Genomic DNA, 22,527 nt, shown 5'->3' with positions numbered 1-22,527 from the left:
TGAAGGAACATATAAGTAAATAGTGAAAACATATATGAATATTTAAGCTAGCACGGGTTACATTAAAAATGGATCACGCGGCCAAGGCCAATTTGGGCTGAGTGGGCCACACGGGCAGGCCATATGGGCGTGTGAGCCCATTTTTTTGAAAAGTTCTGTAAGGTTGCACGGGTCGCCCAAGTCGACTGTGGACCTACTGTAGGGTCGGTAAGCTTTACTTAGACCCCTATATGTGTGATCTGTCTGTCTGATTTCTATATCGAGCATGACTTATGATATCTGGATGTATGTACTATTAATTGCATAATGGCTTGACATATTTTGCATGATTGCATTGCATCGGGGTGGGTTGATGATATTTGGAGGAAGTGACTGAAATGCTATTAAGCCTTTTATCTGGTAGCTCAGCTGCAATCTTCTGATTATGTGCCGTATTTCAGTACAGCATGGTGTGTAGGGATGGGTGGGTTGATTTAATCCCTACATGGTGTGTAGGGTTGGACAAAGATGGCGTGTAGAGGCTGGTGGGTAAGATTTTGATTTACTGTATCTGCATTTTGTATCTGATATAGGCCAAGGCCCTAATGTATTTCTAAGACTGTATCTAAACGGGCTAAGGCCCAAACTGATTCAGTGATGGGCCCAGGCCCCATACTGTATTTAACTGAATGTTGTTGAATATATGTATGCATGTTTTCTGTGGGGGTTACACATTGAGTTTGCAAAAACTCACCCTTTTCTGTTTAATCTGTACAGGTAATCCCTAGACTTGACGGGTCAGTACAGCAGAGGACTCGACGGTGGCCATACATAAATTTTAGACTGTTTTATGTTAATGTCTAGAATTTATTACTTATTTAGGGTTTTTTATATAACTTTTGGACTATGGACTGGTTGTCTTTAACTTTGAGACTTTATATTGTTTTTACGGATTTTTTTAAACTGCAACTAAACAAAACAAGGTTTTTCTAAAAACTAAGGTTTTCGTAAATAGAAATGATTTTCCCTAAATTAATTGGTTACATAATCTTCTGCTAAGAGACAAGTTTAAATCAAATCAACTAGTACTTATTTTTTCCGAATTAAATAAAGGCTAACTAACTGTAATGGTTTTAACTCGACAATCTTGTCTTCAAATCCCATTCCATGTGGCATTCCATATTCGGCCATACCGTCTAGGTCGGATTTGGGGTGTTACATGATATGTGTACATGAATTTTTTAATGGCCTTGATGGATACTTGTTAATTATAATTGTAAAGTGCCCTATTAGATTTAGTGAAATGTTAGGATACAATTGGCATGTCAATCAGGGGCTATAGCATGTTGGAGTTTTGTTAGAGTTTTCAGACTTAGGTGCACTTTATATCGCCTTCAGGCTTTGCACTTATTTGCTTCTTGGTGTGGTGTATTTTATGCTCTTATAAGCTCTTTGGTGTGGATGAGGGATGTTTGCACTATCTTATAGTTTAGCACTTTGGTGCTCATTGCTGTGGTGGAGTCTCGTGTATCCGAGTCGATTTTACTAGAGTTTACTAAAGGCAAAAAGGAGTTAAATATTGTTAATAAACTTTAAACCTTACTATATATGGCTAAAAACAAAAGTAGGTGTCAAGAACTAAATGTCTTGTAACTAATAGAGATGAAAATAAGGTAAATGAGTAGGTATGTAAAAGAGAATTTTAGATGATAATGAGCTTTAATAGTGTGTGGCCTAGTGAACTTACCTTAAAAGATATTAAGGAAATTGATGATTTAAGCATGTTATAGTTTAAAGAACTGAAAATGATTTATATGAATCACTTAAAGATCAACGACTATACATGGGAAATGTGAAAGAACATGTCAAGCTACTATGAGCTCCACTTAAGAGTCTTTAATAGATATTTTCATTAAATGAATTGGTTAACAAACTGTTAATGTATAATTTGTGCCCTTACACTTTGGTAAATCACAATGAAACAATTAATAGTAAAAAAATATGGCTTTAATAAAACTAGCATGAAATCCATAGGATAGGCTCAACACTAATAAGGACTATGATAAGTAAGCTTATCCTTGGCTACTTACTGAGTTTTTTAAGCTCACACATTAGTTGTTTAAAACACGAAGGTTTGGACTTACCAAGATGTCATGATGTTGGCTTAGGAGCGTCACATCATCCATCGAGCAATTGTAAAGTTAAATGATGAACTTGAGCCTCTTTTGCATTCTCTTAAACAAATATGTATATTTTGTTTTGGATGTGTCATGCTAAGTTTTTAAGCTAAAATGAGTTTAAGATTTGATTTATAATGACATGCTTTATGTTGGAATGATATGGTGATATTTAGGATATGTTTTAAAATGATTTTTCAGTGTTTTGGGCAAACTCAATAAGTCATGTTACGACCATGGAGTGGCAACGTCACTACCTTAATGCCTGGTGTTGCCACTTTGCTTTTCTCACATCGCGACCTCATGAACTTAGTTAGTCACGTGACATCAAATGTTCCTTGTCTCGATGTTGCGCCTATTTCAACACTACATTATTTTAAGTCATTTTGAGTTTTGATCACCTTTGATTAACTCTGAATAAATCCTAAATGATTCTTATATCTTGTTTCAACACCTCATTAGCAAGTGCCAGCTCACAACCCACAATCAGGGCAACATTACAATAAAAAGAAAGGTGGCATCAAGTAGACATAGCAGTGACTCAATTTTTTTATGATTCTTGTATCTTGATGAATGCTTCAAATTCATGCTATTATTAGCTAATGGTTGATGCCATTGCATATATGGGATTGGGATACAATGTTCCATCTTGTCATGCATTCTATACCAATTTACTAGAAGATTCAAAAAGGGAATTGTAATTGCTTATTGATTCCTACAAAAGAACTTAGGCGGAATGTGGATGCATCATATGGAAGATGGATGGAAAGATATGCGACAAAGGTCATTAATTAATTTTCTAGTGTATTTTCCTAAAGGGTTGTGCTTTATCAAATTCATTGATGCATCTGACATGATTTTAGATGCCAAAACTCTCTGCAACTTGTTTTCAAAGGTTGTAGAAAATTGTTGGTCCCGACAACGTAGTGCAACTAATTACAGATAATGCTATAAATTATAAAGCCACTGCGAGATTTCTTTGCAAGAAGTATCTGAGTATTGTTTGGTCACCATGTATAGCATATTGCATCAATTTGATTTTGAAGGATATTAATAAAATATCTCATGTTGAGAGTTTAGCTGAGTGTGCTTCTTCTTTACGATTTATATGTATAACTACAAATGGACTTTAGGTTGGTTAAGAAGAAGAGGGATGGACAAAGATTTTTTGTCCTATTGAGACATGCTTTGCTACTAATTTCATTACGTTGGAGAATCTACATTATCATAGATGTGATTTGCAAGCCATGGTCACTTCTTAGGAGTTTCTTGCTTATAGTGGCTCCAAAACAACTAGGGAAAGGAATATTAAAAATATTATTTTTAACAAGTTTTGGAATGATTGTTTGGTGATCATGAAGATTGTTGGTCTACTTGTATTGCTATTGAGGCTTAGGGATTTTGATCAAAATCCTACATTGGTTATGTTTACGATGGAATGCTAAGGGCAAGAAAGGCCATCGGAGAAACCTTTCACCTTAGACAGAGATTGTATGAGCTCTACTCTATAATTTTGAAAGATAGATGGGAGTGTTAAATGCACCAAGATATCCATACAACAACATATTGGTTGAATTTGAAATTTCAATATGAATCTGAGAATTATTGTGGAGATTGTCATGGAAGGACTTCTATCTATTCCTTCTAACAAACTTATTGCTATTGAATCTAGAGCCCTAAGTGTAGTACTTTCGTCAATATACACTTGTAATTTTTTCGAAAAAAATTATTAATAAAAATATTCATGAATTAAATTCATATACTTTGTATTATTTCCCTCACGTGGTTTTTGCACGCAAAGCAAAATAGAAGCAAATGTTTCTCATTGGTTGTCTATTGTTTAAACTGATACTAAAAGGTATTACGTGGTCCGATCGTAGTATGAAAAGACAACTTGTATTAGTAGATTAACCTAAACATGTCTTTAGTTTAATTCGAAATAAGCAAACTAATTTAAAGACTAATATGTCACCTATCATGTCCAATTGGAGAGATACCTTGTCTTGGGCACCGAAGCTGATGACTCTAGAAGATAGAGACATAGATGTGGCTGACTGGATTGGGAGTACATCGAACAAGACCCAAGCATAATAGATCCTAAATTCGTTTATGGATTTATTCACTTGTGACGTTCATAGTGTGACTTACCTAAATCCTTAGTGGATGGTGGACTATGTATGCATGAATCGTACACTTTGATATAAGTAAATGCTTGAGTTCAAATAGATAAGGAACCAAAAGCTGGTGTGTTGGATGTATGACTTTTGTAGTATGTGGCATCATTCAAAACAGTGGAATTCATAGCCCAAAACATGGGTAAATGAAATCCTCTTGTTGGCATTACATGGTTGATGAAAAATAAATGTGACCACAAGTCGTTCGTCTTTGTTATGGATGACTTGTTTACTATTTGATAGTGATTGACTTTTTATGAAAGAAGATGTAATGGTTACAATGAAAAAATAGGATCATATTCGAGGAACGAATATTATCCCAAAGAGATTAAGGATATTCTATATGGGTAACACACTAACGACAAGGTCATTGGATGAGCACTAAGTAGTTGCTTTCGTAATGGTATGTCGTTGGGGAGAGCTCGATCATGATACTATAGTGGAATGACTTTGTAACTAAACAATTTTATAATTAATAGGTGAAAAGCCAAAAATTAATTATAAATCATTTAAGCCTCAACACATATGTCTAATCGGTCTCTCTATCAGCTTGTTGAAACCAGGAATGAATTGCGTGTTGAATAAAAATGAATGGAATGAAAAGAAAAGGAGAAATGTGAAAATTCAGGAATGATTATGGTTTTCTCTGAAATAGAGAAATGAAATCATTTGAAAATGAATGTAGGTTTCCAAAAATGGAAATATAAATGAAAATGGAAACTTGCAATCCTATATAAGATTACTTAAAAAATGATGGAAGAATGAGTTTATGTTTTTAGATTGTTTTGAAGCCTGAAAATGAAAAAAAAAATCATTCAGCCATATTGAACAAATTTTCTCAAAATTTCACTAGGGGTAAAATCGTCAAAATTTTACTAGAGTAAAACTAGGATGAGAAAATTATTTAATATGTAAATATTAAAGTTTAGTTTGGGAAATAGAAAAATTGAGTAGGGTTAGATCACAGTATAGAGTATTGGGTGAAAAAGACCCAAGAAGTGGGCGAAAACTCTACTAGAAATACAAGGATGAGTTGTTCACCCCTCTTCTACTCTAAGTAGGATGTTATTTTTCTATTTAAAGTAAACCTCTACAACTCTATAAGGGTTCTACCTTTTCTTCCTATAAATATATGGCACTGGTAGAGCTATTAAGACAACTTTTGAGAGATTTTTATTCTGCCTAAAAATAGAGAGAAATTATTCTCAAATTTTAAATATATTTTTCCAAAATAACAAATTTCCCAGTTTCTATTAAAGAAGAGAGAATTTCCATTTTCACCCCTAAAGGAAAGAACTTTTTTCTAGTTTTGTTTTTCAATTCAATTGGTTCGAGCCCACAGTCGAAGTAGTTCATGGTACGAGAATAGCGGAGAAGATCATTTGATATCAAGGATCCGTTTATACGAAAACACAGGTACAAAATTGATTAAGGTTTATTGCTATAAATATCACAAACCAGGTCAGTTTTCAAATTTTTAATTTCCCACTATGCAAGAAAACAATTATCAAATTGGGTTTTTTTCCAACAATTACACTAGCCAAAAGCTTGGTTGAGGAGTGCTCTCTTTATCAATAGCGTAGTGGTAGCTTTGGAAGTTAGGTAGAACTTTTTTCTAGTAAAACTACAAGGCTAGGTAAAAACTTTGTCTCTTATTTTTCTTATCTATTTGTATAATTGTAAAGTTGTAAAAATATTATCTAATATATTTTTCCTTAGATGAGTGGTATAGGTTCTTTGGTCATGGTGCTCCAAATTTGCAAAGGTTTGTGACCGCACCTCAATGTGCATGTGTCGGGGCTTAAAATCGTGCAATTAAGATATTGAATTGAAGTACAGTTTATGTAAGCGAACAAGTCAGGTTGTAATATAGTTTTTTTTACAACAGAAGACCAGGAAGTATGCCGAGGATCTTACCCAAGGGATTGCAAGATTGGAGTAAATTCCTATTAAACTAATTATCTGAAAATAAGTACTAATCTACTCAAGTCACGAGTTAGTAGTGCTGAATCAAAACTGGGATGAAAATAAAATTAATTAACTATCTTAAAAATAAACTAACCTTAAGTTAAGTTGATGAAATTTTCTTACTCCTACTTTTGACAATGCGAGCTATTTAACCTAGAATTAACTGAAGTAGTAATTATTAACTAAGTCGATAATTACCGCTAATTTAAGTATTTTCCACCCTTAGCTAGGAATACCCTTTCGGTCTCATCTTCACTAAGGATTACCACCTAAGATACCCTTTGGGCCTTATCGCTTGGTATAAGTCTACTCAATAGGATACCCTTTCGGGCTCACCTGTCTAAATATTCCACTATGGTCGTTAATCCTAGTATACTAAGTTCCTTTGAATAAACACTCAAATTTTAAATGATTATTTACTTAGCCAATTAATAAATTTAACAATTGAATCATGCGAAATATTGATAAAGGACATGTTCTAATATTTATACAAACATTCGATCAATAATATCAATGAAAGAGATACAAATAAAATAATAGGGAAAAGAGAATGGTCATTAATAGATGGATAAAATCGCAATTTGAAGACAATCTTCGCTAGCAATTGTCTCCACTTCAAAATAGAAGAATTTCGCTTAAGAAAACATAAAAAGAAAAAAATAAAACTGAAATTGAAATTAAAATTGAAAGTCTGATCTTTGTCTGACTCTATCTAATTCCCCCTTTTTTTATTCTAGTGACAATAACCTTTATAGTTGTTAAAAACAGAATATTAAAGTGCCTATAATTCCCTTGAAGTATTTAAAGTTTGAATGGGAAAATGAATCCAAATTGGTTGTCAAAACGTAACTACTTTAAGTTAGGATTTCTTCACAACGTCACAATGTCAAAGCCTCCACGTCGCGACATCGACTCTGTTTTGGCCGTGGTTGCGCCTATCTTTAATGTCGTGACATTGGTGTCCTGGTATCGTGACATTCAGTCTAGCTTTGTCCCCAAGGCTATATTCGATTTTGCCATTGATGTCGTAACTTCCAAACTTCCTTGTCACGAGATTGGCAGTAGTTTTAGCCCAAATGTGCATCTTTAGCTCCCGATTCAACCTACCTGACCACATAACCTTATTAGGTATCTAAATAGCATAAAAACTAAGGAAAAAAAATTAAATACAACTTGAAATGTAAAATCATAAATAAACACAAATGACTTAATTCAACTATTAAACAAGCAAAATTTATGTCAAAAGAGATATAAATAATAGTGTAATTCGTCGCAGATCAAATCCCCCACAACTTTTTTGCTCGTCCTCGAGTAAATCAAGTCTAACACATAACATGCAGAAGACATCCCTTGGATAGTATAACTACTACAAAACATGGTTAACAAATATTAAAGTAGTATTAACGCCATCTAACATGTGAGTTAATCTTGATACATCGATGATTTGAAAATTTAGAAAGTAAATTTCCTAGTTTAAAAAGTTAAATAACTAAAAACCTTAAAAGTGACCCAATGACCAAATATTTAATCATGTGATCGGCTGTTTAACATCATAGCAATAATGTGCAAGCGTGCATTGTCGATGCGAGTATAGTAGACAGACATGAGTCTTCAGATATCGGTCCCATGAGGATGGTTGTCTTTTGTCTATCAATGTCAGTGCAATAAATAGAAAGAAGCGAGATAAATTTTGAGAGTAGTTGTCGAAACAATAGCTTAAAAAAATAAGATAAAATATGAATATGATAAACTGGGATCCCCAACGTGAATATTCAACAAAATACTAAGTGCTCACAAGGTATAAAATGATAGGTGATTGACAATGCATTAAATTACAATGATTATCTTAGCAAACTTTACTTCTATATTTAATCTAAGGCTTAAACATGCACATTAGCCACAGCTTCTAATGATGGCAATGGAACACTATTAAGAACAAGTGGATTAAATCCTTTAATCCTCAAGCAAATTCCATTGCCATGCTTGTTAGCATGAACTGTCGTTGCACTTTCTAGTGTCAGTGACCGCAATAACACTTCCATGCTAAAAACATTCAAACTCAAAAGATTAAACAGTAGAAGAAAGAGTGAATAAAATAACATTTAACCTAGAAATCATGTATATTTTTTTACAAACATGAAATAGAAAGTAATCACCACCGTTTAGAAAAGAAATATAAAAGAAACAAGTGGAGAGTACTATTCCTAGAAAATCTCAACTTGATCTCTCAAATCACTCTTGTGTCACACTCAGGGTTCCTTGTCAGGAGTTGATCTGTGTCCCTTTCATTTCGGTTCACCCGTAGGAGGCTTAAGCTGCCATAGCCGAAAAGCTTCAAAAGATAGGTTGAAGAAGATAATGCCCCCCAAAAAAATTCTCCTCCTTTTCACATCAATATTAATATTTATCCAAATAGCACAGGTGTCCTTTCATCAGAATCATGTTGCCTTTGTACGTACAAGTTGGTTGTACCAGATTGGATAGCTCACACCTTTTTGTTCTTATCCGGATAGCTTTCAAGTGCAATGAAATTCTGGGCACAATCTAGAAATACTCATGCGTGACATTAGTACCAAAACATGACTAAATTAAGGATAAATAGGCTAAGATCCACAAAGTTATAAAATGCAATTTACTGAACTGAAAATGCTAAAATATGTGCTAAAGATAACTAAATGGGGAAAAATTAACCAATAAGTAGGGATAAAACATATGTTCTTTCTAGCACTATCATCATGTTACCCTCAATACAAGTCATACATATATAGAGTAGATACAAGCATGGGAATCAAATAACATTCAACCAATTTAAAGAGTTGAAAAATATGACAGTCGAAGCCGATCAAAATGAAAATACTAATGGTTAGTAATTGAATTAAAAAGTTGAAGTTAAATTTATTAAAATCATTTATATTAAGTAGCATTTTACTTGTGAATTTTTAAACCTATTTTACTAGATGATTCAAACTCAAGTGTTGAAACTGAAAAACCCTTAGAACTTGTGCACACTGACGTATGTGGCCCCATGAGCGTTAGTGCAAGTGCTAGTTACGTGTGCTATGTAACCTTTATTGATGAGTATTCAAGATATGGGTATGTATACCTGATGCACCAGAAGAGTGAAACCTTTGATAAATTCAAAAAAATTGTACGGAAGTGGAGAAACAACAAGGTTTTCCCATAAAGTCGTTTCGATCTGATCGAGGTGGGAATATTTATCTAAGGAGTTCTTCGGGTACCTCATGGGATTCTATCCCAGTTAACCGCACTGGGCACTCCACAACAAAATGGCCTGCTAGAGAGAAGGATTTGAACGTTGTTAGACATGGTAGGATTGATGTTAAGTTATTCAAAGATGCTAATCTCTTTCGAGGGATATGCGGTATAAACAACTTGTTATATTCTTAATGATGTTTCAACTAAGGAAACATCGAAAGCTCCATACGAATTATGGTATGGCAGGAAGCCAAGTCTAAAACATTAAACATTTAGGGATACTTAGCTCACGTATTGGATAAATATGCAAGGAAATTGGACTCACAGACAAAATTGTGCATGTTTGTAGGATATTTAAAGGGAATAAGCGGTGTTCTATTTTATAATCCAAAAGAGCAAACTGTTATAGTATCCGTCATGCTACTTTCCTTGAAGAAATTTACATGAATGACTTCAAACCTCAAAGTAAAGAGGTACTTGAGGAGCTTTCGAGAAATATACAAAATGTAACAGTCCATTTTTTAGTAGTGTTGGAAACGGTGGTTTTGGGGCCACAAATTCAAAAATTGAGTCGGTAAATATTAAATAATAATCATTTAATATTTATGAGTCAAATATAATATTATAATAAATTTTAATTTGATAATTTTTATTACTTGAATGAATAGTAAAATTCAAGTAGTTTGTCTTTAAAGTCAAGTGGTTTCAGAAAATGAAGTTTCGAGACTTCATTTCTATAAACTGAGCCAGTAAATATTTTTATTAAATATTTATAGAGTGATTATATATGAGTATTAAAATTTGGTCAAAATTTTTTTAACGTTTAGATAGTTAATTTAGTAGAAAGGACTAAATCATTAAAACTGCAAAAGTTAATCACTATTAGTTTAGATGGACTAAATGGGTTTAAAAGAATAGTTGAATGGTTTTAAAAGAAAATTATGCCATATCTTAGTGAAGTGGATGGTTTATGGATGAAATAAATAATATGTTAATTGATATTAAAATAATGTTATAATTAAGTTAAAATGTATTAAAGAAAAACAAAAGGTAAAAGCCATTTATTTTATTCATATTTTCCCTTCCATTTCCATTGAATGTCCATGGATGAATATCAAGCTTCTGCCAAGCTTCGCATGATCAGGAATTGGATCAGTTGATTGACGAACGCGGGAAATGAAAAATTGTCGATTAGACATTAGAGTTGTTTTTGGTGCAGAATCGGTTTAGGTAAGTTCATACAATTATTTTTTGTTATAATTCATTATTAAACACTGTTAATGATATTCATATATTTTTGAAACTGCTGAAATAAAATTGGTCTATGTGAAATATACTAAAATTTTAAAATAATTTTGGTGGATCAAGTAAAAGTTTCGTACATGAGATTTTTGACTGAATTTTTGTTCTAGACCAAGCTCCTGCATGTGTTACGGATTCGGATATACATGTGACTCGAATTTAGCTTGGACTGGTACTTCGTTATCATTTTAAAGGTTTAGTCTAGACTGGTAACTTTAAATGTATGCATAGCCCTGGCCAGAACTATTTATTTGAAGTAAACAAATTATAAACTTTGAGAATGCGTATGTTAAAATAGTTACTTACTAGGAATTGTTGAATCGTGTTGTGTTAAGGTTAGCACTTTGAAATGACTATATGAAATGGCTATATGAATCAGTTATATGGAAATAATTATATGAAGTGTTATATGAAATGATTACATGGATAGATATGTAAAAAGGGAAATTTGAAATGAACATTTAAAATGAAAATGTGAATTATTAAATGAATAAATGTTGAATGAATGGTATATCAAATGTGTTTACTTGTATATGTTCCATTGTTGAGCTTACTAACTTGTGGGACAGTTAATGTGTATAGGATTTGAATGAATTTATAAGCCTTTAATGAAATTAAGCATCAATTGTATGAATTGTGCCTATTTGGTAAGTTCATGTTTATGATTTATACAAACTTACTAAGCACTAATTGCTTACAATACTTTTTTACTTTTTTATTAGATCATCGAAAAGTTCGATTGGTTGGAATCAAGTTAGAGCACATACATACTATCCATCCTTTATTTCAGTAGAAGTTTTGGTCATTTTGATGTTGGTTATAAATGACATGTACTATGAGTTTTTATGTTAATTTGCCAAAATGATGTTTTTGAAGTTTGGTTCTAGCTTACTTGTGTACATATATTTGGTTTTGGCTTTTATATGTTCATTTATAAATTTTTTGGGTCATTTGATATATGCCTTTTTAAAGTGCATAAGTTATGGTAGAATTGAATGTGTATGGAATAGATGTATTGATATGTTGGCATGTGTTTAAGGTAAGGAGTTGACATCTTTGATGTGAATAAGATTGGTGTATGGTATGTGGTGCCAATGAAGACATATTGGTTAGGCACCTAGGTTGAATGTTTTGGTGTGTTTTAAATTTGTTTGATTATGTTTTGATGGCATGTGAATGGTTGATTTTGTTTTGGATTGGCACCTAAGAAATGGATGATGATTTGGTTGTTTTAGAAGTCATTTTAGGAGCACACAGCCTGGGGCACGAGCTATCACATGACACACGGCCTCCTCACACTACCATGTGTCTTATAATTATTTAGGTGTAGGTTTTTCCATACGACATCAGGCTGTTACACGGCTTGGAGGCACGACCATGTGCCCCTAATTTCGAGCTATACACAATTTGGCCATATGACTATGTTCTTGAGCCACACGAGCGTGTGACCCCTGTTTCCATAATTTTCAAAATTTTCCATGTTTTTCTATTTTATTCCATGTTTGTTTTCCAAACTAATTTTAAGGTCCTGTGGACCCAATTTAAGTTCCATTTTTTCATATATGCTATGAATAATGATTTACTATTGATTTATGATGATTAAATTGAGCTCTCAATTGTTGTGATTTATAATTGTACTAAAATTTTGAGAATGTTACAAATTAATCCTAGTTAAATTTTGGATGGAATTGAAGTATTCATAAGCCCGTATATGATCTGAGAAATGACATATTTGTTAATTGTAAATTGAATTGACTATGTTTGGATGATTTTTTGTTAAATTTGAACAATAATTATGCATTTATGAAGTTTTCTATGTTTATTTGAGATAATCAATGTGATTTGAATGTGTTCATTCTGGTTATGATTGTAGTATTCCATAATTCGGGTCTGACGATCGGATTGCGTTATGGGTGTTACACAAAACCCTACGAAAATAGTTCCAAAACCAACTCCTAATAGTAGACTTGTAAAAAATTAGCAACACAAGGAGCTTCCTCGCAGTGGGAGGGTTTCTCGTAGGCCTGAGTACTTCCAATTTGACAGAAGTGTTCTTAAAACTAAGTCTACCCAACATGAATATGATGACCCACTCACATATGATGAAGCGATGTAGAGTGTCGATTCCAAGCTATGGGAAATAGCTATGAAAGTTGAGATGGACTTTATGTATTCCAACTTAGTGTGGGAACTTGTAGACTTACCAGAAGGAATAAACCCATAAGGTGTAAATGGATCTACAGTAGGAAAAGAAATGTGGATGGAAAATTGGAACCTTATAAGACTAGACATGTAGTAAAAGGTTATAATCAGAAAGAAGGTATCTATTACAAAGAAACCTTCCCTCCAATTGCCATGCTCAAGACTGTGTTTTTGAACGACTATCTTGAAGAGAGTATCTACATGATACAATCCATCAGATGTATAGCTAAAAGAAACGAGCATAAAGTTTGCAAACTACTTAGATCCATATATGGACTAAAGTAAGCATCTCGCTCATGGGATCAAAGATTTGATGAAACGACCATGACTTTTGGATTTGAGCAAAATGTAGATGAACCTTGTGTTTACAAATGTTTAGAGGATAGAAACGTGGTTTTTCTCGTTCTATATGTCGATGACATTCTACTCATTGGAAATTATGTAGGGACATTGTCATCGGTTAAACTATGGTTAACCCAATAGTTTAGCATGAAGGACATGGGAGAAGCTTATTTTGTTCCAAGTATTCGAATCCTAAGGGATAGAAAGAATAAACTTATAGCACTATCTCAGGCTTCATACATAGACAAGATATTGGAACATTATGCAATGGCCAATTCAAAGAATAAAAATCAACCTTCCATATCTAGATTTCATATCTCTTTAGAGGACTATCCTAAGACAATAAAAGAAAGAGAAAACATAACAAAGATTCATTATGCTTCGATAGTAGAAAGTCTCATGTATGCTATGCACACACCCATAATCTATTTTGTCGTGAAGTTGGTAAGTCGATATTAGGCGAATCCAGGTCCAAGACACTGGCAAACAATTAAGCATATACTAAATTATTTAAGGAGAACGAGGGATTATATAATTATGTATTTTGGAGGAGATCTCACTCCTATTGTATATACTAATTCTGACTTCCAAACATGTCAGGATTCGAGGAAATCGACATCAGGCTGTGTTTTTCTCCTAGACTGTAAGTCCATAGTGTGAATAACTGTCAAGCAGGGTTGTCTTACTAACTTTACTATAGAGGGACAGATATGAGGTACAGGAAAGCTATGGCACTATATGTGACACCCTAAACCTGACCTAGACGTTATGGTCGTATCTTGTGTGTCACATTGAAGTGTTTCCCAAAATTTAGACTTGTTGACAATACTCGTTACTTAAGTTTGGAAACCTCTTTAGTAATGTTTATCGGAACACTTAACCAAATGTTTTCCTTATTAACCGTTATTATTATATTAAGTTGATTTAAAACGCAAAAGCATTTAAAAACTCTAACGTTTAAAGTTCGTCTATTTGAAAACCGTAATTATTTTAAAAATTAGTTTTCACCTAACTAGCAGTATAAAATATGTAAGCAAAGCCCAATTAAAGTTAAAAAAACCAAATTAAAATTCTTATTACAAAATAAAACCCAATTTATAATTGAAAGTAAAATAAAAGAAAATGTAGCAGAAATAGTAGTGTGGCCACCTCTGAGTCCCTCGCAACACCGAATCGTCTATGGCTGAGGATTACCTGCACAGTTAAGATGAGAGGGTGAGTTTACGAAACTCAGTGTGTAATCCCCTATCAATCAAATAGTACACGTGGCAAAGCCACCAGTAGGTCCACAGTCGTCTTGGGCGACCCGTGCGACCTTATCAGTACAGTACACTTCCTCCCAATATAACAACCCAACCCCATGAAATATGTCATGACATAATATCATACGTGTATGCAAACTGTCATGCTCAATCATAGCCATACATATCATAAGGCCATAATAGTCATTTCATCTCCTAGGGGTATAAAGATCATTTTACCCTTAAGGGGTATTACAGTAATTTTACTCTTAAGGGTTTTTGGTAATTTTACCCTTCGAGGGTATTTTGATAATTTTACCCTTCGAGGGTATTTCGATAATTTTTACCCTTCGAGGGTATTTCGGTAATTTAACCCTTTGAGGGTATTTTAGTAATTTTACCCTTGGGGGTAATTCGGTCATTTTACCCTTCGGGGGTAATTCGGTCATTTTACTTTTAGGGGGTAATACGGTCATTTTACGCACGATTCGCAAGTTGGTCTTACCAGTCGAGCGTTCGCACGCCCGTGTGGTCTCAAACGCTATGTTTATGGATTTTCAGCTTTTCGCCGATCTACGGTTGCAGTAGGGTGATTACACACCTGATTTTATTCGCCGAGAAACCTCTCACGCCTTGGAAACCTACACTTGACCAACAACCTCCAAGTAATTACTTACACAGTTAAACCAGTAAATGAACACAATTGATCACAATCTGATACTTACCACCACCTTTGATTGAGTGAAGAGGGAAATTCGCCTATCCAAAAGCAATCACAAACCTTCAACCCCTTAAATAGTTCCTAAGCACTAACCGAAACCGATAAGCACTTAAACAACAAATAATAAAGTAACTCAATATTATCACCCTTACCAAACGCGAGAGAAACAAACTACGAAAAGCGAAACACACGATCGGCCGCTTAAGAAAGAAAGATTTGGCAACAAGATAAAGAAAGGAACAAAAGAAAGCAAGGAAACATCATAAGAGCAAATCAGTAGCAGTGCAATAGAACAATGAACGGTGGAGAGAATAGGTTCAAAGAACAACAGTAGGAGAAGAGTGTATTTGGCAAAGAAAGAGGAGGGAAATCGAAAGAAAGAAGAAAAGAAAAGATGAGGGAGAAGAGTCTATTCGACCAAAAAAAAGAAAAATAGGTAAAAAGGAAAAGAGCAGTCAAAAGAAAATGAACCCGAGAGGTAACTTCCAGAACTAGGCAAAATTCGACAGAAACTAAAACATGAAACCCGAAACTCACCGAAATCAAAACAAACTGAGAGAGAAACTCCACAGAAGAACCAAAACCGAATACCTTTAGTGTTAAGAGACTAAATTCGGCACAACACCCTCCCCCAGGCGAATTCTCAATGCCTCAATTACCCCAAACGACACAACTCTACTCACTAAACAACTCCTTGATTTTCTCCTAAAATCTCTCCCCTTATCCCTCCTTGATTTTCTCCACCCAATCACAATCCCACTATTCTCTCCATGATACACTCCTCCATTCAAATTCCACAGCATTTCAGTCAAACTCCACCACCTCACTGCACAGATGATAAAAATAAACACTTCTTAGTGCAACACAGGACTCGAACCTCAGACCTCAAAGGAACTTCACACGCCACCTTGCCACTATACCACAGGGTCATTTTGTGACATAAAACCAACACTAATATTTATAAGGCCTACCTGCCTATGTCCAGATTCACTTAAGAGCAAAAATAAAAAATTCTGCAAAAGCCAAGACTTGAACTCAGGCTTCTCAAACACTCCCATACACACCCAAATCACTTAGTCATTAAAGCAAACAAGTAATTTGTGAAAAATCATACAAAAATTAGAGACTTAAATTTTGGGGCGTTACACTATAATAGTGTGGATATAGCTAAACTAGAATTAATCACATAAGGACAAAGTAGATAATGGAGACAGTAGTGTTTGACAGAATTGTAGATGTAGTCAAAGATTGCATATGAAGACAAACCCTAGGGGTTTGTTTAGCAATGACTATTATAGCTAAAGAGATCTTTGGTAAACATATGGACGAGCATAGAACTGCGAAACATGACTCATCTACTTCATCAGGGCAAGTGGGAGACTGTTGGATCTGGTGCCCTTGTAATTTTTTCAAATAGATTGATTAATAAAATTATTCATGAATTAAATTAATATACATAGTATTATTGTCCTCAAATGTTTTTGTAACACCCCAAACTCAGCCTAGACGTTATGGTCGTATCTGACAATGTCACACGATAGTGTTTTTGAAATCTCATTGTTACGTTGAAAACATACCATGTTATTATCTTTATTAAACCTTTGTTAGAACTTAGGAAGTCGTTTTTATTCATTTAAAATATTTTTTTTGAAATCTCTCATTGCTGAAGCTTGAATAAATCAGTGTAAGTGATCATGCGTTTAGAAACTATTTAAACTTTTTGAAAACCGAATTTCCTACGCCAGCAGGTATAAATCCATAAAGTAAAATAAATAAATAAAAACCCAAAATTTAAAACCAAAGTCCTAGAGGCTCCTTAAATTAAAACCCAAATAATCAATAATAATTAAATTATAAAACGTAAATTGAAAACCAGGAAGTCCAAAAATTTCTGTGGTCACCGCTCAGTTTCCGTCGCACCAATCTGTCTAAGTCTGGGGATTAACTGTGCACATTAAACAAAAACTCAGTGTGTAATCCCGCAGAAACAAACAAACAATCAGTATTCATAGTGTACAGTTGAACAGTCTTGGGCCTAAGCCCTTTTCAGTATCATTGATAGTTTGGGCCTTAGCCCATCTTAGTACAGTATCAAAAATACAGTACGGCCTTAGCCCATCACTGTATCAGTAGAAGTAACAGTTATGCAGTAGCAAAATCCTACCCATCTAGCCTCTACACACCATCTCCGTCCAACCCTACACTCCATGTGGGGATATAATCAACCCACCCATCCCTACACTCTAAGTAGTACCGAATGCAGCACAAAACATTAGTTTGCAGCTGAGCTGCCAGTAAATTAGGCTTAAAGCCTTTCAGTACACTTCCTCCGAATAACAACCCCAACCCAATGCAATGCAACATACAATGGATGATATGCTATTATGCAATTTCAGCACATATATTCAGTTAAGATATTAACATGCTCAATACAGATATCATTCAGTCAATTTCACACATTTATGGGTTTAAGTAGCGCTTACCGACCTTACAGTAGGTTCATAGTTGACTTGGGCAACCCGTGCAACCTTAGAAACATTCCGGTAAAAATGGACCCACACGTCCGTGTGTTCCCGTGTGGTCCACTCGGCCCAAATTGGCCTTGGCTGTGTGATCCATTTTTAATGTAACTCATGCTAGCTAAATAGTCATATATGTTTTCACTATTTACTTATATGTTCATTCAAAGTTGTCTACTTGAGTCATTGTCACTAAATTATTTATATCTTGAGCTACAAAATTCCAAATTAAGATCCGTTTGATGTTTTCAAAACTAGACTCCAATACCTTTCTACCATAAAATTTTTATATTTTATAGTTTATCAAATAAGTACAGTAAAATCTTCAAATCTATCCAGATTCTGCTGTTTGACAGCTTCAACCTTTCCTTACTAAAAATTATTTATCTCTTGAAATTAGACTCGTTAAGGATTTAAAAATATAAATTTAAGCCCTTAATTATTTTTTTTACAATTTTCGAATATTTTTCCAAAGTCAGAACAGGGGAACTCGAACCCATTCTGACCTTGTCTCACAAAATTCATTATATCTAATAACTTACAATTTTATTGCTTACACTGTTTCTTCCATGAAAAACTAGACTCAATAAAATTTAATTTCATATTTTATTCAACCTCTAACTTAATTTTCACTATTTTTGATGATTTTTCAAAGTAAGACTACTGCTGCTGTTCAAAACTATTTTAGTGCAGAATGTTGATTTCCGAGTTTATAACACCCTTATTTCCTTTCTCTACAATTCTTCGCATCATTTTCTCTTATTTCTCTTATTTCTCGATAGCAAGCAATTTCATCTTTTCACCAAATCCCATTTTCTATGTTTCGGGTACACACCTGGTATCATTTCTGATGCGTAAGCACTCCTAAGGCTCTAAAACCTAATTATCGACCAACAAATCTCCAGATTAATCACTTAATTCATTTTTAATCAACCAATTCTGGAAGGAACTCGACTAAAAACCTAACAAAACCCTTACCTCGCTTGAGTAACCATGACTTTCCACAACCACAGCGTCAATTCAAAACCACCAGCCAACAATTAACAATTCACTCCTAAACATAAAAAAGGAATCCCCTTTTCAGAGATTAACCAAGAACGATTAACAATAGATAAAACCGTTACTTACCGAACACACACAACCAACAATGAACAACCAAATAAATTGGAAAATAAAGAAAGAAACGGAATGGGAAAAAATAATGGAAATTTTGGTAGCTACTAGGGGAAAAATCGGTACAGGAGGGAAAAAAGAAGAAGAAAACGTCAGAAAAAGTTTGGGTAATTGGAGAGAAAATCGAAACTCTACTTTTTTTTTTGCAACAAAAAGATAATCAAATTATTTTTAATAACCTCTCCCCCATTATCTCCTAAAATCACTCCTTATTAACCCACTAAAACACAACTACTCAGAATTTTGCCCAACACAACTTTTAGCCGAAATTGGAGCAAAAATACTGTCTCCATGCCATCACAGAGAATTGAACACAGGACCTCCTTTACACCAACACTCCACTTATCCAGCAGACCAGCAGACCCATTCTGTTAATTATTTTCTAACTTTTACTTAAAAGCCTACTGAACAAAGATAGAGCTTATTCATAAAAATACCAAAATTTTCCCAAGTCCTGGCTTGAACTTGGGACCTCTCACACACCTAGAACACTTAACCACTGAAGTAGATACACAGTTGTGTCACACCTTCGCAAGAACAAAAATAAAAATTTTGGGGCGTTATAGGTTTTTGCACGCAAAGAAAAATAAAAGAAATTGTTGCTCATTGGTTTTTTATTTTTTAAACTAATGCTAAGCGGTATTAGATGGTCAGATCGTAATACAAAAAGACAACTTGTATTAGTAAATGAACCTAAAGATGTTCTTAGTCTAATCAGAAATGAGCAAACTAATTGAAAGAATAATATGTCATCTATCATGTCCAATTGGTGAGATTCCTTATCTTGGGCATCGAAGCGAATGACTCCCAAAAGATAGAGACATAGATGTGACTGACTGGACTGACAGTACATCAGACAGCACACAAGCAGAATAGATGCTGAATCCATTTATAGATTTGTTCACTTATGACATTCATAGTGTGGCATACCTAAATCCTGAGTGGATGGTGGACTATGTATGCGTGACTCGTACACTTTGATGTAAGTAAAAGCCTAAGTTCAAATAGATAAGGAACCGAAAGCTAGTGCGTTGGGTATATGAACTCTTTAGTATGTAGCGTCATTCACAGTAGTGGAATTCATAGCCCAAAACATGGGTAAATGATATCCTCTCATTGGCATTTCATGGTTGATGAAAAGTAAACGTGGCTACGGGTTGTCCGTCTTTCTGATGGATGAGTTGATCACTATTTGATAGTGATTGAGTTTTCATGAAAGAAGATGTAATGGTTACCATGAGATAAATAGGATCATATTGAGAGAATGAATATTATCGCAAATAGATCAAGAATATCCTATGAGGGTAACACATTTATGACAAGGTCATTGGATGAGAACTAAGTAGTTCCTTTTATAATGGTATATCGTTGAGGAGAGCTCAATCACGATACTATAGTGGAATGACTTCGTGACTAAATAAGTTTATATTTAATAGGCGAAAAGCCAAAACTTAATTATAAATCATTTGAGACTCAACTACATATGTCCAATCGGTCCCTCCACCGGCTCATTAAAACTAGAAATAAAATACATGTTTGAATAGAAGTGAACGAAATGAATAGAAAAAGAGAAATGAAAAACATTTAGGAATGATTATGGTTTTCTCCGAAATGGAGTTTATGTTTTTAGACTGTTTTGAAGCCTAAAAATGAAAATAAATCATTCGTTCATAATGAATATGTTGAGTTCTGACATATTGAACAAATTTTCTCGAAATTTTATCAGGGTTAAAATCGTCAAAATTTTTCTAGAGTAAAATTGGGATGAGAAAATTATTTAATATGTAGATATTAAATTTTATTTTGGGAAATAGAAAAATTGAATTGGGTTGGATAACATTACAAAGTATTGGGATAAAAACACTCAAGAAGTGCTCGTAATTGAACCCGATGTAAGAGAGGCCCAAAACCCTTCAGATAACATGAAGACGGCGACATCCCTAGTAGAAATACGAGGGTGAGTCATTCACCCCTCTCCTACTATAAGTAGAATGTTTTTTTATATTTAAAGTAAACCTGTACAACTCTACAAGGTTTCTACCTTCGCTTCCTATAAATAGATGGCACTAGTAGAGATATTAACACAACTTTGAGAGATTGTTATTCTATCAAAATATAGAGATAATTCATTCTCAACTATTACATATATATTTTTCCAAAATAACAATTCTACTGGTTTTTATTAAAGAAGAGAGGATTTTTGCTTTCACCCAAAATGAGAGAAAACTTTTTCTAGTTTTGCATTTCAATTCAATGGGTTCGATCCCACACTCGAAGCATTTTGTGGTATGAGAATAGCAGAGATTTTTTGGTTGAAAGCCAGAAAACATCAAGGATTCGTTTAATCCAAACATATAGGTACAATTTCAGTTAAGGTTTATTGCTATAAATATCACAAACCGGGTATGTTTTTAAAATTTTATTTGTTTGCTATGTAAGAAAATCATTTTGAAACTGGGTTTATTTTTGCAACAGTCCAACCTTATAAGTTTTCACTTTCCATCCACATTTCTTTTCCTCTTATAGATCCACTTACACTCTATGGGTTTTATCCCTTCTGGTAAGTCTAAAATTTCGCACACTAAGATAGAATACATAAAGTCCATTTTAGCTTTCATAGCTATTTCCCAGAGATTGGAATCAGCACTCTGCATCGCTTTGTCATACGTAAGTGGCTCATCATCTTCTTGTTCAGAAAACTCAGGGCTAAGAACACTTCCACCAAATTAGAAGAGCTCAGTCCTACGAGAGAGATTCCCACTGCGACAAAACACCCTATACTACTAATCGTTTGAAGGCTTATTATTAAGAGTTGGTTCTAGAACTATTTCTGTAAGGTTTTATATATTTCTCGGAAGTCATTCATGTAACTTTCTTCAAGGAAAGTAGCATGAGTTGTGACTATAACAATTTTCTCATTTGGGTTATAAAACAAACCACCCTTTGTTCTCTATAGATATCCTACAAACATGTACAATTCTTTCCTTGAGCCCAACTTCCTCGCATCTTTATCCAATACGTGGGTTAAGCATCCCCAAATCTTTAAATGTTTTAGACTTTGCTGCCTACAATGCCAAAATTTGTATGGAGCTTTCGATGCTGTCTTAGTTGGAACATCACTCAGAATATAACAAGTCATTTGTACAACATATCCCTAGAAAGAGATTGACAGCTTCGAATAACTTAACATTAATATACCATGTCTAACAACGTTTGATTCCTTCTCACTGACACGCCATTCTATTGTGAAGTGTCTGATGCAGTTTGTAACACCCCTAATTCATCTCTATTATCGAATTAGGGTTACAAACTATTACTGAGCAAAATAGGACATTTGACTTCATTTCAAAACAATTAAGAAAATTATTCAAAAACATATATCAATAAAAGAATTCATGATATAAATATACTTATGGGCCTTAAATAAGGCTTACGGGGCCCTAAAAATAGTTTGAGTACAATTTGGGGTAAAACTGAAACAAATCAGAAAATTTCAGAAAAACTTGAAAATTT

The sequence above is a fragment of the Gossypium hirsutum genome, chromosome D10 (assembly GCF_007990345.1).
Source record: "Gossypium hirsutum isolate 1008001.06 chromosome D10, Gossypium_hirsutum_v2.1, whole genome shotgun sequence".
NCBI classification, from domain to species: Eukaryota; Viridiplantae; Streptophyta; class Magnoliopsida; order Malvales; family Malvaceae; genus Gossypium; species Gossypium hirsutum.
The sequence above is the reverse complement of the archived record's forward strand: the minus strand, read 5'-3'. Positions refer to the sequence as shown.